Genomic DNA, 16943 nt, shown 5'->3' on the forward strand with positions numbered 1-16943 from the left:
TATCATTAATATGATAAATGTTATCCTTCAATGTCGCCCCATCCCTAAGCCACTGCTCTATTTCTGCTTTCGGGGCCTGTGTTTGCATGTCCTGTAAAACCTCCTATCATATTGGCTCTTGCATATGGAAGTATGTGTCGCTGTGGCCATAGAGGCCCTGTGCCGCTTCCTTAGCTATCTTATCTGCAAAGGCATTTCCTAAGGTGACAGGATCTTTGCCCGCAGTGTGGGCTGCATGTGTTGGAAAAAATAAGCTGAGCTCTGAAACCAAACTGATTTTATGATGATTTATTGAAAGTAAAGAATTTAACCTTTGCAAAGGGATCAATACAGCACGAGCAGTCTTCGCACCAGCATTGACCAAAGAGTAAAAGAAAACACAGTTCCTTTATAGTCATTGTGTTGAATACCATCCTCTTCTGTTATCTGTGGGGAGTTCCAGTTTTCCACTACCATGTAGCACCTGCATGATAAAAGAGTGCGTCATGGCCTTGGACGCAGCTTACAGTCAAGTTGTTTTCTCGTCTTCACACACTGGTCTTTGTGCTAGAAAATTACAGTTACATTCCAAAGAAGTACACAGAGGTTATTTGAGTTGAAAAACAAATTTTCCATTACACTGCACATTTACAAATAGCTATATTTTTGGGTTTCATAATGGCCAAAAGTAACTGTTTTAGCAATTTAGCATGTTTCACTGGCTGACCTGTAGACGTCTGCATTCCCCTTCTTGCCCACCGGGCTGCAAAAAGATGTACTGTTGAAAATGCATATTGGCTGTCTGTATAAATTGTCACAGCCTTGTCCTTATAAAGTAAGCAGGCTTCTATGAGAGCTATAAGCTCTGCTGCTTGGGCAGAAAAATGAGATGGTAGTTGTTCTGCCTTAATGATTTGTTTGTCAGTTACTACTGCATACCCCGTTTCTGTAATACCTCTGTCATTTTTCCTGCTCGACCCATCTACATACACCACATCACCTTCTGTTAATGGCGTATCTGACAAATCCTCCCTTGGTTTACTATGTTCCTCTGTTATAGCTTTACAATCATGTGGTTCTCCATCTTCTGGAGTAGGGAGCAAAGTAGCAGGGTTCAAAGAGGTACAGCGCTCAATTGTAATATGTGGCTGAGATAATAGCAGAGCAATACAACTTAAATGTCTTGCTGGTGAAAGGAAAGTCATCTTACTTTGTAATAACAGAACTGAGACCGCGTGTGGTACTTTTAATGTCAGTGGATGAAACAAAACTAATTCACTAGAAGATTCCACTGACATTGCTGCTGCACATACCGCTTGCACACCAGGTGGGAGCAGGGCTGGACTGGGACAAAAAATCAGCCCTGGCATTTTTGGCTTAGACCGGCCCGCAACTATGTCTTAGAAGCATTTGACTCTTATTCAGTGTGGGCACACCTTTTGCTAATAATACTTTTTCTTTTTTTAACTTACTTTAGTAATGCTTAAATTGCAAAGTTTTGACGTATCATTTAGTTTTTTAAAATCTGTTATTTCACCTGCTTGAGGGCTTTTTAAAACATGTTTAACCAGCACAGAGGCTACAAATTCAAACTACTGTGCAGCCTTTCAGCACACCTTTAACCTAAATATCTAAAATGCTGTGATGCAGCCTAAAATGGACACTTGCTGCTCAACCAACACTTCTCAGCCTTGACCGTTTGCTATTTTATCAGATTAAGGTGCCGTGGTTGCCAGATTTGGGGAAGTATGCAAATGTAAATAAATATTGATATTAATCAATCGCCATTGCTCATCACACTGCTGCTGTCTTCACCTACAGCAGAGTCTGCCCAAGCCTTGAAGGGGACCGAAGCAATATTTGATTTGGGGCCCCCTTCATATCACTTCATTGTCCCCTGAACTTATTTGTTATTAATGCTGGAGGGTTGAAGTTGATTTTTTTTCTTTTTTTTTTGTAGCCCTTTAACGCCGGGCGATCGCTGCTGAAGTGCCCGTTTCTTGCCCTCAATAGCGGCGAACAGCTGATTGAGACATGGCGTATCAGCTCGGAGTCGGTTGATCAAAGGACCGTTGATCAGCTGGTGTATTACCGTAACTCCGCAACCGTTTGTCCTATCAAAAAAATGCAAACGGTTCCTGAAAGCCCAGAAATTGCGCATCACAGCCATATAGGGGCATTACGGTATTTGTTGCCGGAAGTCCGCGAACTGCGGCACTTTTGAAGTATGTCGTGTCACAGTGGACACATTCGGTGTCAAAGGGTTAATTAAGGATATATTACAGTTTCAGCGTTTTCAATTCAATTTTTCAGTTCAATTACATTTTATTTATACAGTGCCAACTCACAACAAACAGACATCTCAAGGCACTTTATAGTGTAAGGTAAAGACCCCACAATAATTACAGAGAAAACCCATCGTTCATCCTAATCTTGAAAATAGAGAGGGTGTCTGTCTCCTGAATCCAAGCTGGGAGCTGGTTCCACAGAAGAGGGGCCTGAAAGCTGAAGGCTCTGCCTCCCATTCTACTCTTAAGTATCCTAGGAACCACAAGTAAGCCAGCAGTCTGAGAGCGAAGTGCTCTATTGGAGTGATACGGTGCTATGAGCCAATGAAAAGAAGCCAATATGGGAGAACTCTGCTCTCTCTTTCTAGTCCCTGTCAGTACTCTAGCTGCAGCATTTTCTCACTTCTTTCTTTTAGGAAATTGGCATTTGTAAAAAATTAAAACAAACCAAAACGTTTCATGACAAATGTGGGCGAGCTTGGGGGCCCCCTGGTGGTCAGGGGGCCCTATGCAGCCGCATATGTCGCCTATTCCTCTGGCCGGCTCTGCCTACAGCTGCTGTTGCTTAATCATTACTGTTACAGAGGACGTGGAGGCTACAGCAGTGAACATGTCTGTGATCTTTACACATTTTGTAGCATCTACAGTGACACTCTTCAATTTCTTCACACGTAACTTCTCTGAACCTCCTTTCTGCCGCTTCGGTTTCTCCATATTGCCTCTCCTTTAACACACGCGCTCAACACTGAAACTACTAGCGGGAGTAGTTTCAGTGTTCTGCACCACGCAGAGAAAGGGTGGGGCCGCTTTCATCCTATATCCTGATTGGTTCTGTCCACTGTCTATATTGAAGATGGGCCAATGGGCCGCCCCTCTAAATTGTGGGCCGGTCTCTTTGGAAAAAAAAAGGGAAGAAAAAAAAATCCAACGGCATCGGCCCCTGAGGACTGTCGGCCCACCAGGCAAATACCCGGTACGCCCGATTGCCAGTCCAACCCTGCACTCAATCATCAAATGTTAAAAAAGGAAAAAGAGTCAGGAGTGTTGTAGCTGAGCCTTAGGATGAAAAGCAACTTTCCAAACCTGGGACTACATCTCTTCCTGAGACAGGAAGGACTGTCTCTGCTGCTGTCCTGATCAGTTTCATCTTCAGCATCCTTCTTCTTCCAGCATGAAAACTGAGGAGTCAGTATGTACCTGGGCAAAGGTGCTGCAGACTGACATTAACTTTGTGACAGAGAGCAGAGCCGCGCCCTGGAACCTTCTGTAAGGTCTGTGGGTGGAGCCAAAGATCACAACATTAGGCAGCCTTCAGTCAATAAATATCTAAACATCATCTTTAAATTGTAATACATGTTTTTATAAAACATGGTTTATACAATAATATCAGTGGCATTATTGTTATTTATCATAACATATCGTATCAAACATACTATGGTTGTTGAAGTCTGCTTGTATTTGCTGAAGGAGCTTGTAGAGTGGATCCAGCCTCTGTCTCATGCTGAGTCAGCTCCTTCACAATGATGAGCTTCTCTTCTTCCAGACGCCTGACAGACACGAGCTGCTCAAACAGGAGCTGCTCAAACAGGAGCTGCTCAAACGGGAGCTGCTCAAACAGGAGCTGCTCAAACGGGAGCTGCTCAAACGGGAGCTGCTCAAACAGGAGCTGCTCAAACGGGAGCTGCTCAAACAGGAGCTGCTCAAACACGAGCTGCTTCAACTGGAATCTTAACGCTGTTTGAGTTATGATTACATAAAAATAAAACATACAGCTGCTAGAGCGGTGTTCCACCACAAGATAACTTTGGCACTGATCACAGTTAACAAGAGGAACTCATAAAATATAATAATAATCAATAAACTCTACCACTTTTAATTATTGCAGAAAAGCCAGAACATATAATTCAATGTGCAAACAAAAATCTATAAATATCATGAAAGATTGATCCAAATATTCATAAGTCAAACTGCATGTGCATTATAATATTTTGTAATGTTCAATGTTGCAGAATCACTTCCTCAGCAAGACCACGAGCTCATTCAAGGTCGACTTGTTCTTAATGCAGCAGCATTGTTGCACTGCTTTATCTCATATTTTTCTGATCATGCGTTCTTCTGCGTTTCCAAAGCCGTATCTGTTTGCTATCTATAGGATCAATAACAAATAACAATATTAATGTTTTGCATTGACAGGAGCATATATCATCTTGTCAGTAGAGATCATGCTTCTGTTTTCTCAGTGAGTTTCTCTCTGAGCTCTTCACGGTGACTGTGAGCACGGTCAAAAATCAAATGTAAGAAAGTTGACAATGGGGGAAAAATCAAAGTTGTATGTGAGCCCTGCAGCTGCTGTTATGGACAGAAATGCTGGTTTATACATCAGCAACCATATTACAAACCACTGGCTGCCCATTACTGGACGTCACAGCCAGAGCGCTGTATGCTCCGTAGAGATGTTTGCTCTTGTTTCGGACTTTCAAGACTGTCTTCTTCCATTTCAGCTCTCTTTGTGGTCTGTTTAGTACATGAGAAAAAAATCAAAATCAAATAAAAATGCACAAAAACACCCTTTCAAATCTTCCACGGAGAGAGAAATACAGAGAGGTGACCACATTAACTCAGGAATAAATAAAGTAAGCTTCTCACTTTTGCACATCTCTTATGGAGAGTTTCCATTTTTCTGTAGGTCCACGCTGTGGCAGGCAGAGTGATCATATCTGCTCTGCCTGGGAAATAAACAATAAATAAAAAGATGCTAATTGAAATAAATGTTTCACCCTATTAAAACCATTTAAACCATTCTGATTGGTCATGTTCTTTGTAGCCAGGAAGCTGCTGACCCGTTAACCTTCCTGCACCATCCTGGCTTCTGCCACCCCCACCCCCACCCCCACCTGTTCAGCATCAGGATTATATTTATGTTGTGAATCCTCATGACTGTGGTGTCCTGAGCAAGTCTAAATTAATCACAGGTACTGTTAATTACCATTACTACTGTTAATGGGAGGTCATCACGGCTAAAGCCTGAAACTGTTCAGTCACTATGTCCATGTTATATTACATCTTTATTAGATATAACCCTGACTCAAATAATGTGTTTTTGCATATTATGCAGTTTTTCTTTTTAAAAAAAACAGGTTATTCAAAAGCATTTAAAGGACATAAATTATAAGATCAATGTATCCAGTACAAGACACTGTGCTCCCCAAATACCTCTTCCAGGATATTTCACTTGTGTACTGTACCTCACGTTTGCCAGTGTGAGCCTCTGCATGCATCACAGATAGCAGAGGCTTCATTGCTGTAATTGGCTGGAGCTCAGCAACTTTTCTGCAACCTTCTCCAAATATGGCCAACACCTCTGATGGGAATGTGGACACAAACACTTTAGTATAGTGTCAGATAATGTAGTACAAAGTACTGGGAATACTGTGTGGTTAATCTGAAGAAGCAGACTAGAAGAATGTGTAGACGCACAGTTTTAGTGCATGTGTGAAAATGACTGCAGGAAGTTTCTAATAAAATCTTGGTAACAAAAACAAACATGTAGCACTACTGTTGCCTAATCCAGATGTGCAGTAGTAAACCACATCCATAGCCATATAACATTTTGATACGTGTAATATCTGACGTGCACTATTTACTCATACTGGTGTTTCCCAACATGGCTCATAAATACAATTATACAGACAGAAACATCAGGGGAAAATGATATTATCTTGCATTGATTTTTACTACCTGCACACTGTGTCCATGCAAAAGCATGTTATATTTGAAGCTTGTGCCAGCTCTTTCTGCAGGAACGTTGGGTATGCATGTATTTCACCACTGTAGTGATTCCAGCCTTGCAGCAAGAGTCTGCACACCATTATTTCAAGGCCCTCCTCATCAACCTTGGCTCTGGACTTCTGTGAAGTTTCTCTGCCTGCTGTAAATGACCATCAGGACCTGTTCTCCATACATAGATACAATCTGTCACATGTGGCTCAGAGACAAATGAAACCTGATGATGAGTGAAAGGGTGCAATACATACATACACTTATCATCTGGCTTCTGGTTTGGTCTACAAAGCAGAGTCTTTGGTATCTTGTGTGAGAATAAACCATCAAAATGAGATGGTTCATCTGTTAAATCTGAATAGTTCTTAGTAACAGAAGTCCATCCATTTTGGTTCAGCTATTAGAGTTGGCACACATGACACAACATGACTAAAGTTTTATGTATACAAAAAGTTAAATTCTTCATAAATCAGTGACTAACATAAGACTTGGTGGTTGCTGGCCAGTATCTGCATTCAATCAATTCTTCTATATCTGGGGTCCATTTACATGAACAAAGTGGGCAACAAACTACAGGGAGGAGCAGGTTGTTTGGACCTGTGAAACAAAAGATCATTTTGATTTGACTAAACTCTGCAAAACACAGTACAATAGCAAAATAATTCAATGCTATGCTTTAAATCTGTCACGGCTTGTGAGCCAACTTATTAAAAGAACCCAACAATGCACAACCTCGAGAAAACAGCTCTGCAATAAAATAATCTTTATTTCACAACACTGGTAGGGGAAATGAGTGAAAAGAGAAATCCTGAACACGGGGCCACTGGGAACAGAAATAGAGATGGGTTAATATCTTTCACAAGAGCGCTCTCTACAAGATTGTGACTAAGGCTGAATGGTAGGGCGCTTACTTTGGAATCCACTTGGTGATTCACAAAAAGGGTAGGGGATGATGAAGGTGCTACAGGAATTCCCCAGGGTCTCCAACGAAGGAGGGCAGGCAGGCAAGCAGGCAAAAAGGTCAGCAAGCAGATCTTGTCCCAAGAAAGTGGAGTTTAAGTTTGTGGCAGCCACTAGAATGAAAACAGGTTGGACTCCACTGTAGAAAGCTTGCAACGACCACCGAGAAACAGAACATCAGTACACCAGCAGAGGTGGTAAGTATCCACTGAGGTACAAGACGATCTGGCGGAGAGTAACCGGCTCCGCTAGTCCTTAAATACTGGCCCAAATCAAGGACAGGTGCGTGCAGCCGGAGGATGAAAACACCACTCCGCCTAGCTGGGAGGAGCCCACCTGCAGAAAGCCCCAAAAGAAACCCACAACCTCCCATACCATGACAAAATCACAAAGCCTTGAAGTAGGGCATAAAAAAGTGGAAAGAGGTGAAATCATAGTGTTGACAGTTCTGCTTTCCTGGGATCACGGGAACGTCTCAGTTTGGACCACAGGAGCAGATTGTTGTGGTGGAGGGACTGGAAGCAGGCACGCTGCAGTAAAGGTAATTTGGAAAGTAATATCAGCAACCTTAGACCTGATTAAACTTCCTAAGCAGCCAACATTTAGACATGTATAGCAAACATACCAATAAACATATCCTCTAAATTCCTTAAACGTGTTCACTGAGTTTGTTTTGTCCGCTTTCATCACCCACCATTAACGATGTAGGTGGAACAGTCTGGAAAACCCATCAATCATGGGCTCTCTGCCATGGGATACATTTGTGGTGTGGATGTTGCATCACATGCTGAACAGAAAAACTGATTTCCAGGAGGAAGACAATGAAGGCAGCGGACCACAGGATGAACCTTTCTGCTCTGCTGGCAGCAACGTGTGGTTACAGTTTCTGCAGCCAGCAAATAATTAAAGCGATCTGTGGCTGCAGCCCTGAATTCTCTTCATAAATGAACTGTCCTGTAGTCCATGCAGATATGGAGGCTGTTGTGTGCACTTCCACTGATGCAGGAGCACTGACAGAAGTCAGCAGGTCTCTCAGTCGTTAAAGAACAATTATTGAAACATGGCTTTGTCATGGCATTTGGATCACCTCTATGGACACTAGTGTTGTAGTCAAGACCACCTAACCCGAGACCGAGACAAGACCAAGACCAGAGGGTATCGAGACCCAGACAAGACCAAGACTTTTTGGGTCCGAGACCAGTCAAGACCAAGACCGAGGGGGGGCGAGACCGAGACAAGACCAAGACCAGTGCCTGACACTACATGACACAATAAAATGTGAAACATGATCAAAATCACTTCTCAAATTGATCTGAAAGATCCGCATTCCCATAAAATCACCCTGATATTAAACACTCACAGCTCAAATAAATATAACCATCTTTATTTAATACTCCTGGGTGACTTCCATCATTTATCACAGAATGTAAAACAATTATTCATAGTTCATCACAATAGTCTTAACTTTTCTCTGCCTTTCATAAACTATGCATAAAGTTGTGTTGTTTTTAAACCAACAACCTTTGTAAAAATGGGTGCTTTTTCAAAACCACATAGCTAAATGTGTAAAACTGAAAAAATGGCAAACACTCATCAACAGTAAGAACTAAAGCCTTTAATCTTATACAGATTAAAGCTGCAGGCTGTAACTTTTATAAAAAATCTGGTTTTTACATATTTGTTAAAACTGTCACCATGTCAGACAGTATGAGACCGATAATCTGCGAAAAAAATGGAGCTCCTCCACCTCCTCCCTGAACCGCTCCCAGTCAAAAACAACCAATCAGAGCCAGGAGGAGGGTCTTAGCACTGTCAATCACTCCTGGTGTATGCTGCTCAATGTAGTTGTGTGCAACACTTCATAATTTGGTATCGATCCTATGCCAAGTAAATACAGGGCCATTATCACCGATACTGATACCAATACTTTTTAATAATTATGAAGAATTTCCATGAAGTTTAACTGGTTTGAGATTTTTTTCCTTTGGATCATTAATTAGTTAAAACCCAGGATAGAATTGGGCAAAGTTTATATGTAAGTAGAAAATACTTTATCAAAATAAAAGTTATTGTTCTGAAACAATAGAACAAAACAATTTTCCCCATAAATTGATGTCTGGATTTTTTTTTCATAAATTAAGTGTACAAAATCACTCAAGAACAAATGCAAACTTTTTTCCAGGTAGAATAAAAAATGTTCCTTCATTCACTAATTTTCTACAAATTTAAATTTAAATTTGATTTAAATGTTTCATAGCAAAATCCTTGTTTTTCCCAAATAAAATATGTTATGCATCACATGACAGTATAACAAAACACTGTGGGGAAGGGAGGAGCAAAGTGCTCTGTGCTGTGACAGGAGCGACACTTAGACAGTCAGCTCGCATCTTTGATGAAACCTCAGCACTGCATACAGGAGAGAAACTGAAGCCAAAGTATCGATCTCATCACACTGATATTGATCAATACCAATACCAACGTTGGCATCCATATTATTGATATCAGGATCAATCTGCCCACCACTAGCTCAATGTACTAATGGCGGAGAAACAACTTACTTACTTCTCTGCTGTTACCATTGGTGGTGGCCATGGTAACTTCCGGGTTCTAGCAAGAAATATTTCTCACCACAGCACTAATGCTAATGCTAATGCTAATTAGTAAGCTAATACTAACCACTAAATGCCGCTCCCACTTGTTAATTGAGTGATGGGGCCTAAGACATAACCAGAAAGCAGTAATCAGTTTTTTTGGACGTGTAGTTACATTTCTCGAGGTGCATGTCAGGTTTGCTTCAGAGAGGATTTTCAGTTATACACAAAGGATCAATGCAGAACTCTAAATCAGGCCTTATTAGATCGATAGAATGATCATTTTTACATATAATCCAGAAAAGTTACATATATATATCAAGCATTTAATGTGTCCCAGAGTGCCGTTTCCTTCCACTGTGTTTGCAGAAATCACATAAAAAAAAATACACAACAAAAACATAATCCAGATTCCTCAGCTGCTAATAGCATTTCCTACATTTGAATATCAGCCACCATATTGTGAGCATAAACTATCACGTTTTTAATGCAACAATAGGAAGTGACATCATCTTGCTGGGAACTGTAATATTTTATTCTTGAAGGCCTCTCATAGCTCTACTGGTGCTGAAAACTAATGTTTGACTATGGCTTTCTGAATACAAGTAGGGCTGCAACTATCAATTATTTTAGTAATCAAGTATTCAATTGATTACTCCGTCAATTAATCAAGTAATTGGATAAGAAATAATTTTTCATTTTAACAATTCATCAGCATATTTTAACTTCCGTACTGCAGATGTTTCTCTGTGTGAAACAAACAGGGTGGATGGAGCAGCTACAAAGTTCTCTGTTCTTCATGTTGCTGATCAGGTGGTTGATAAAAACATTTTGACGGATCCCCTCTGTACTGATGGTGGTGGAGAGGGCACCGAACGATTGCTAGTGCTAATGGCAGCCCCCCTTTCCCCAGTACACTGTGGTTATAGATCTGTTCTGGTGGCTACAGCTGACGTAAAGAAAAAAATAACAGCTGACATCCTCTGCACAACACGCGCGCACATTCAAACATGTGCACTCACAGCACAGAGAAGTGGGGGCGTGAAAAAACATCTCAGCCATCCACTCGTGTTAAAGGGTCTTTTTTTTTTTTTGTTTTCCAAATGACACGGAGACACCTGAGCTGCAGAGTTGAAACCAAACATCAAAGCAAAAATTTGTGTCGAGGATTTTTAATAATCGAATTGCGTTATTCCAAGAATCGTTGCAGCCCTAAAACTTGCATTAAATTTTTAGTTTGTGTATCAAAATACATGAAGGTTGGTATTTACCTTTCATGCTGGGATTTTTTTGTTGAATCGGAAGCCTGAAATTTTCCTTTGATCTTCATTTTCCCTCTTACTTCTCTTCGTGTTCATGCCGGTTGTTATTTCGATTTATGCAGCACACGCATGACCATAGTGAGATCAAACGTACACACTGTGAATGAAACTGTCCGTGCTCTGTGGTAGATTGCAAACTGCGGTGAAATGATACAGGCGTAAGCAGCAATAATAGCAGCGACCTAGCCGGGGCGGAGTCTGTGAGGTGCGCACCTTTGAGAGGCAGAGGAGCGCAATATTTGTGGGATTTGAATCAGTACGTTTTGCATCCAATAAAAGCAAAGATGTTAACAAATAAATTGGACAGTATTCTGGCAATTTAGTGATATTTCCACAGCTGTGGTCTTGACTGGTCTTGAAATAAAATCCCGAGTCCGCGATGTCCGAGTCCATGACAAGACCGAGACCAAATGCGGTCGAGTCCATGACAAGACCGAGACCATCAAAAAGCGGTCTCGAGACCAAGACCGATCTCGAGTACTACAACACTAATGGACACTATTTTATTTGGCCTATATTTAGCTCATTCCAGAAATGTATTGTTTTCTTTAATATGACAACATCTGACCAAGTTAACTTCATGTTCAGGTGACTATCCATTTTTCCTCACCTTGTAATCAACAGCTTCATAATTGTCAGCTCAGTTTACTTAAGTTTAATCAAATGTGCATGTACTGGTTTTCATACAGACACAATGTGGCGTCTCCATCAAACATCCACAGATCATGTAAAGAAAACTCTGACCTCACTGTCCAATGCTGCCCACTGCACACATCATGAGGGTCATTGTGCGAGAGCTGGAGTGAAGCTGTAAATAAATACATGCATTAAAGAGACCTGTGTTTGAATGACATGATGGCATCACTTTAACAGTCTGATGAAGCAGCATTCCTGTCACATGGTAGAAGCTGCAAGTTTTGGCAACACCAGCGGATAGTGTTGCCAACTTAGTGACTTTGTCACTTGGACTTTTCAGACCCCCCTAGTGACTTGTTTTTGTCCAAAAAGTGACTAGCATCAAATTTAATGACTTTTCCCGGTGTCATCGGGGACTTTTGAAGAGTTTTAGAGATATGCCGTGTTGTGCCAAAAAAAAATATTGGTTGTATTTAAATTGCTGTAGATTAATTTTTGGCCTAAAATCTGTGAAATGTGTCAAACACATCTCTCGTGAATGATATTACGCCATTCTGAGCGAGAAACAACACTCCTGTCACAGGTAGAAGCTGCAATCACTTCTTGGCAAAGTGCCTTTCATATATTCTTTATTAATGAAGGTAAAAATTATCATTGACATTAAAAATGTCTTTTTTCCTGAGAGATCTGCCAAGAGGGCTGCAGAAATTGCAACAAATATAACATTACAGTTCTATAAAGGGTAGCCAAAAACGACTGGATTGATTATAATGCTGATACAATAATGCAGTCATAAATATATTTGCAAAACAAGTCATTTCTTCATTTTATATATAAGCCCTTCATAAATCCTGTGCACCACAGTCTATTTACCAATATAAGCAAAGATAATACAATTAAAAAAAAAAAATTGGAAATCACTTTTTGACACAACACCTTAAACATGAAAACTCCGTTGTTGAAGTGTTTTGTGTACATACAGCAATACTGCGGCCCTTCCTACGCTGTGGCATCGCCCGGACCTCTCTTCGGCACCGAGGGGGACACCCAACCCCACCCCCGGACCTCGATTCATCCTTTAGCGAACTTGGCAACAGTGCCAGCCGCCAATCCCCAGATTGAGCACAAATATAAGCATAGATGACAACACGACAGGAACACAGAATTAATGTACATTCCTTCTGAATAAAATCCATCATCGTTTTCTGCGGTTTACTGCGTACGGCTTACATTTTTGATTCAGCTTTTTGGAACAATATTTCCCCTCCCTTGTTGAATTTATCTCCGGCGGTTTTGGCTGCTTTCCACACCCACTGCGCCGCACTCACAGCTTATTCCTGTCTAATATCATCATTGAGTCTTTCTGTGAATCGATGATGGCCTATTTTAGAGAATTCAATGAAGCCTTTGAATTGATCCACCAGATCAGAGGCCATATCGCTGCAGACCACGCAACAGCGCAATGGTGTACAAGTGAACGAGAGCGCCTCCGTGGATGCGCGCAGCTGAGTTCTACGCTGTTGAATTTACTGGCAAGGAATGAACACCTGCACTCGCAGAATGACATTATTTGTTTGTTTGTTTTTCCTGGCGCGTAACTTTTGACTTAAAAGTATTCCATATTCGTCTGATCCATAATTGGACTTTGCAGTGTTCCAGCGAACACTCATTAAAACGGCCACTCTGTCTTCGGGGAGGGGCGTGGTCACAAACAGACTGACTGTCACATGCAAACGGGCAGGCCAGACCCACGTGGAGAAATTTTCATTTTAGACTTTACGACTCATTTTATTTCTCCGTTTCATAACCGACCTGTTCAACCAGATAGTTATATTTTTATTTACAAAAAAAGCGGTTACAATTTCAAGCACTTTCAAGCACTATATCCACAATTCAAGCACTTTTCAGACCTTGAAAGGACAATATTAAAATTCAAGGATTTCCAAGGATTTCCAGCACCCGTACGAACCCTGTAAATTGCAGAGAGATTTCTTATAAGTTTTCTCTCTCTTTCCTTTAAAAAGGGTAATATAATTAAAGCTCCATGATCTGTCTGACTTACCCTATTTAGGGTGGCATGCATTTCTTCAACTGTAGTTGCTTTTTGTGCAACCCACTCTATCATTCCATCTGTTCTGTTTTTAGAAGAGGCCTCTGTTGCATTAACATTTTACGTTGCTCTCCAGTCTGCAAATCTTCCCGTTTCATAATCAGATTTTAAGGCATGAGACCTTTGAGTATTTTTCTTATGGTTGTTGAACATTATTATTGTGCTGTCTTGGGGGAGGTTATTTATTTTCCTTTTTGTTATTCGTAGCTCAAAAAGGTTTTGCTGATCTCTTTCTGGGCTGACACCTGTTTGTGCTCTGTGTACAGAGCTCCTATCATTTTGGGCCTGCAGCTTCCATCCATCCTGTTAGTGTTTGTCTATGTTGTATTTCTTGGATGGGTGTTCTGTTAACTGTAATTTCCTCATTGTGGGACTAATAAAGGTATTCGTATTCGTATTCGTATTCGTATTCGTATTCATTCTTTCTGACTGTTTCTTTGACTTGCCCTCCTTGGTGGGACAGGAGGAGGCCCTTCTGGAGGATTGCTCCGCAGGCCGGGTGTTCCTGGCCTATTTCTTATTTCACTATTTGCTGATTCTGGATCTTGTTGACTTGCTCCTAAAGCAAAGTTAACCTGGGGGCCCTATAAGGGACTCCTTGGCCTGCATGTAAGCTCCTGAGCTCGTTTTGAGATTCATCACCTTCTGAATTTTCCTCCTCTGGGTTGTAATACTGACCAGGAGGATAAAAGTCTGGGTTATCTAGGTATTGGGGCTCTGGGCTCATGTGGATTTCCTCTAAGGCATTCACTATCTGTGCTACTCTTTCCCTTAGTGGTCCATAAGGGCTGGAGGAGGCACTTGCATTTCCCTCCTGGAAAGCATGAAGAGGTTCACAAGTTGAAGGGATCCTGTAAACCTGAGGAGCCCAAGACTCTTCTCCCCTCACGTGAAAGCATTGAATGGGGGGGGTGACCTTGATTAAATTCAGCAACAACACGATCAGCTGTAGCATTATCAAGTACACACAACGAAATCCAAGCTTGGCTCTTCTATTATAATCTTCCTGAGGGCTCTGATACGAGCTCGTTCAGCAAATCCAAGTATTTCACATCCAAAGAGAGGGGTCACAATAGTGGGAGAGGTTGCAGCCACCACACCGTTGAGATGCAAATCTTTAAGATACATTTGTTGGGGATTATTCACCAAAGCTCTGTTTTCTGGGTGATTTAAGGGCCAGCCTGCTAAATGAACTATTTCTACAGTTGATTCTCCTATTTGGGAGATTACACTTTCTCCCAGGTTTAAGTCCCACACTAGATTTTGGAGTACCTCTCCTGGGTATCTCTCTACCAAGGCTCTGGACACTTCATCACCGGCAGTCAGCCTGGGATTGGCGGGGTCTAAGATGGAGCATGACTCTGGCAATTCTACAGTGCGTAAATCTCCCACTAAGATCTCAGCCCTGAACTCTCCCTCATAGACTGAATGAGACTCCATCATTGCCTCACACGTATTCACACCTAGTTTCCCTTTTCCCAACTTTTCTCTTGTTATCTGGTGCTACGACTATCTCGGTGAGTCTGGCCAGTAACTTCGCTGCGAGCTTCAACCCCCAAAAGACAACACTCTTTCTGCGGTGAACACGTGATGAACACGGCAGCCTGACATTTCTTTTGACATGTCAGGCTGCCGTGTTCATCACTCTCACGTGGAAGCTACCCTCTACCACTAGACTCTAGGAAAGGTTGGTAACGTGTTTGTGGTCAGTTCTTCTGAACTATCTAAGGCTACGTTCACACTGCAGCCTGAAGTGACCTAATTCAGATTTTTTGGCCCTCATGCGACCTGTATCCCATCTTTTCATGCCAGTCTGAACAACACAGATCGGATTTTTTCAAATGCGACCCAGGCCACTTGGATATGTGGTCCTAAATCCGATACGGATTTCCGAAAAATCGGAATTGGGTCACTTCAGGCTGCAGTGTGAACGTAGCCTTAGAGCCTTTCCATAAATCTCAGTATTTTTATTTCTAAGTTGGGTTGTGGGATACCCGGGCCACTGAGTGGCCAAAGCAACGATTTATTCTTCTGAGCAAAAGCTTTAAGCTACAACCCTTCTAAGCATATGCTAGGGACTGTTGTTCTTTCTTCCTACAACTGCCTCACATTCTATGTAGGGCGCAGGGTAATTTTTTATCTTAAATTTGGAGCTGATTGAAACATGGAAGGGTTCAGCAAAATGCTATCAGAGGGCGCCCCAACCTGCTCACTGATCAAGACCCTGCGCCCTATTGGGTTCTCAGGCTATTAAGTCCCCTGATGCCCCCCCCGAGCGAGCAAAGTGCGGCGACCTGCTCACCAGAAACTGTGACTCTGCTCACTGAAATAGAATATTAAAGCTGTGGGCAGAGCCTCTATCCCCTTCATTCCCAAAGTGGAGCAGAGAGAGCAGCTCTTCTCCTTCCCAGACCTGGAACTGAAGTTACCCCTTTCAAGCTCTCAAGTATCACAGAACCACAAGAAACCAACGGGAAAAACTCAACACACCAAAGGAGGCCTTTTAGAGAGCTAATTCCTCTCTTATTTATTAATAGAGAAAGATAAGCTTACAATGAAAATGCACTTACTATGAAGAAGACTTGACAATCACTAATATTCCAAAAAAGGAAAAGAAAAACTCCAAAGGAAATTCTGTTCTAACTAATACACTCCTCTCTGGCTGTCTCAACCAACACTCTCCAACTCACTCACACACCCACTTCTACCCCTTCTATAGGGAGGTGTCTTCCTCCTTTGCGTCAGCACATATGTAAAGGGATTACATTGGATATATGTATATAAAAATGTCATTAAAAGAAGTTCTTTTTTTCCCTTATTACATATAGATCAAAGAATGATTACAATGATTAAAAAAAGAGAAAAATAAAAACAATAAATACCACCAATACCATCAGCACAGTATGAGTCTGCTCAGCAACTTTCTGCATTTTGTGGTACACCGAAGCTGCACACTTATGTCTCCCCCTCTTCTCTGTCCCTGTTCTGCTCCTGAACAGCTCTACATGGTTTAAAACAGGGGTTATGCACATATACTTCATAGAAAAAAAACACAGATACAGGTATATCAAAACCTCTTTTGTTCCTGAAATATAATGATTACTACTACTAATAAACCAAAAACAGATTACTTAATCCCAGAGGTGGCAAAAGTACTGACATTCTGTACTTAAGTAGAAGTACAAGTACTTGTGTTAAGAAATACTTTGGTAAAAGTCGAAGTACTGGTTCAACTTCTTTACTTAAGTAAAAGTAAAAAAGTACAGGCTCTGAAATT

This window comes from Archocentrus centrarchus, unplaced genomic scaffold, assembly GCF_007364275.1.
Source record: "Archocentrus centrarchus isolate MPI-CPG fArcCen1 unplaced genomic scaffold, fArcCen1 scaffold_24_ctg1_1, whole genome shotgun sequence".
NCBI lineage: Eukaryota > Metazoa > Chordata > Actinopteri > Cichliformes > Cichlidae > Archocentrus > Archocentrus centrarchus.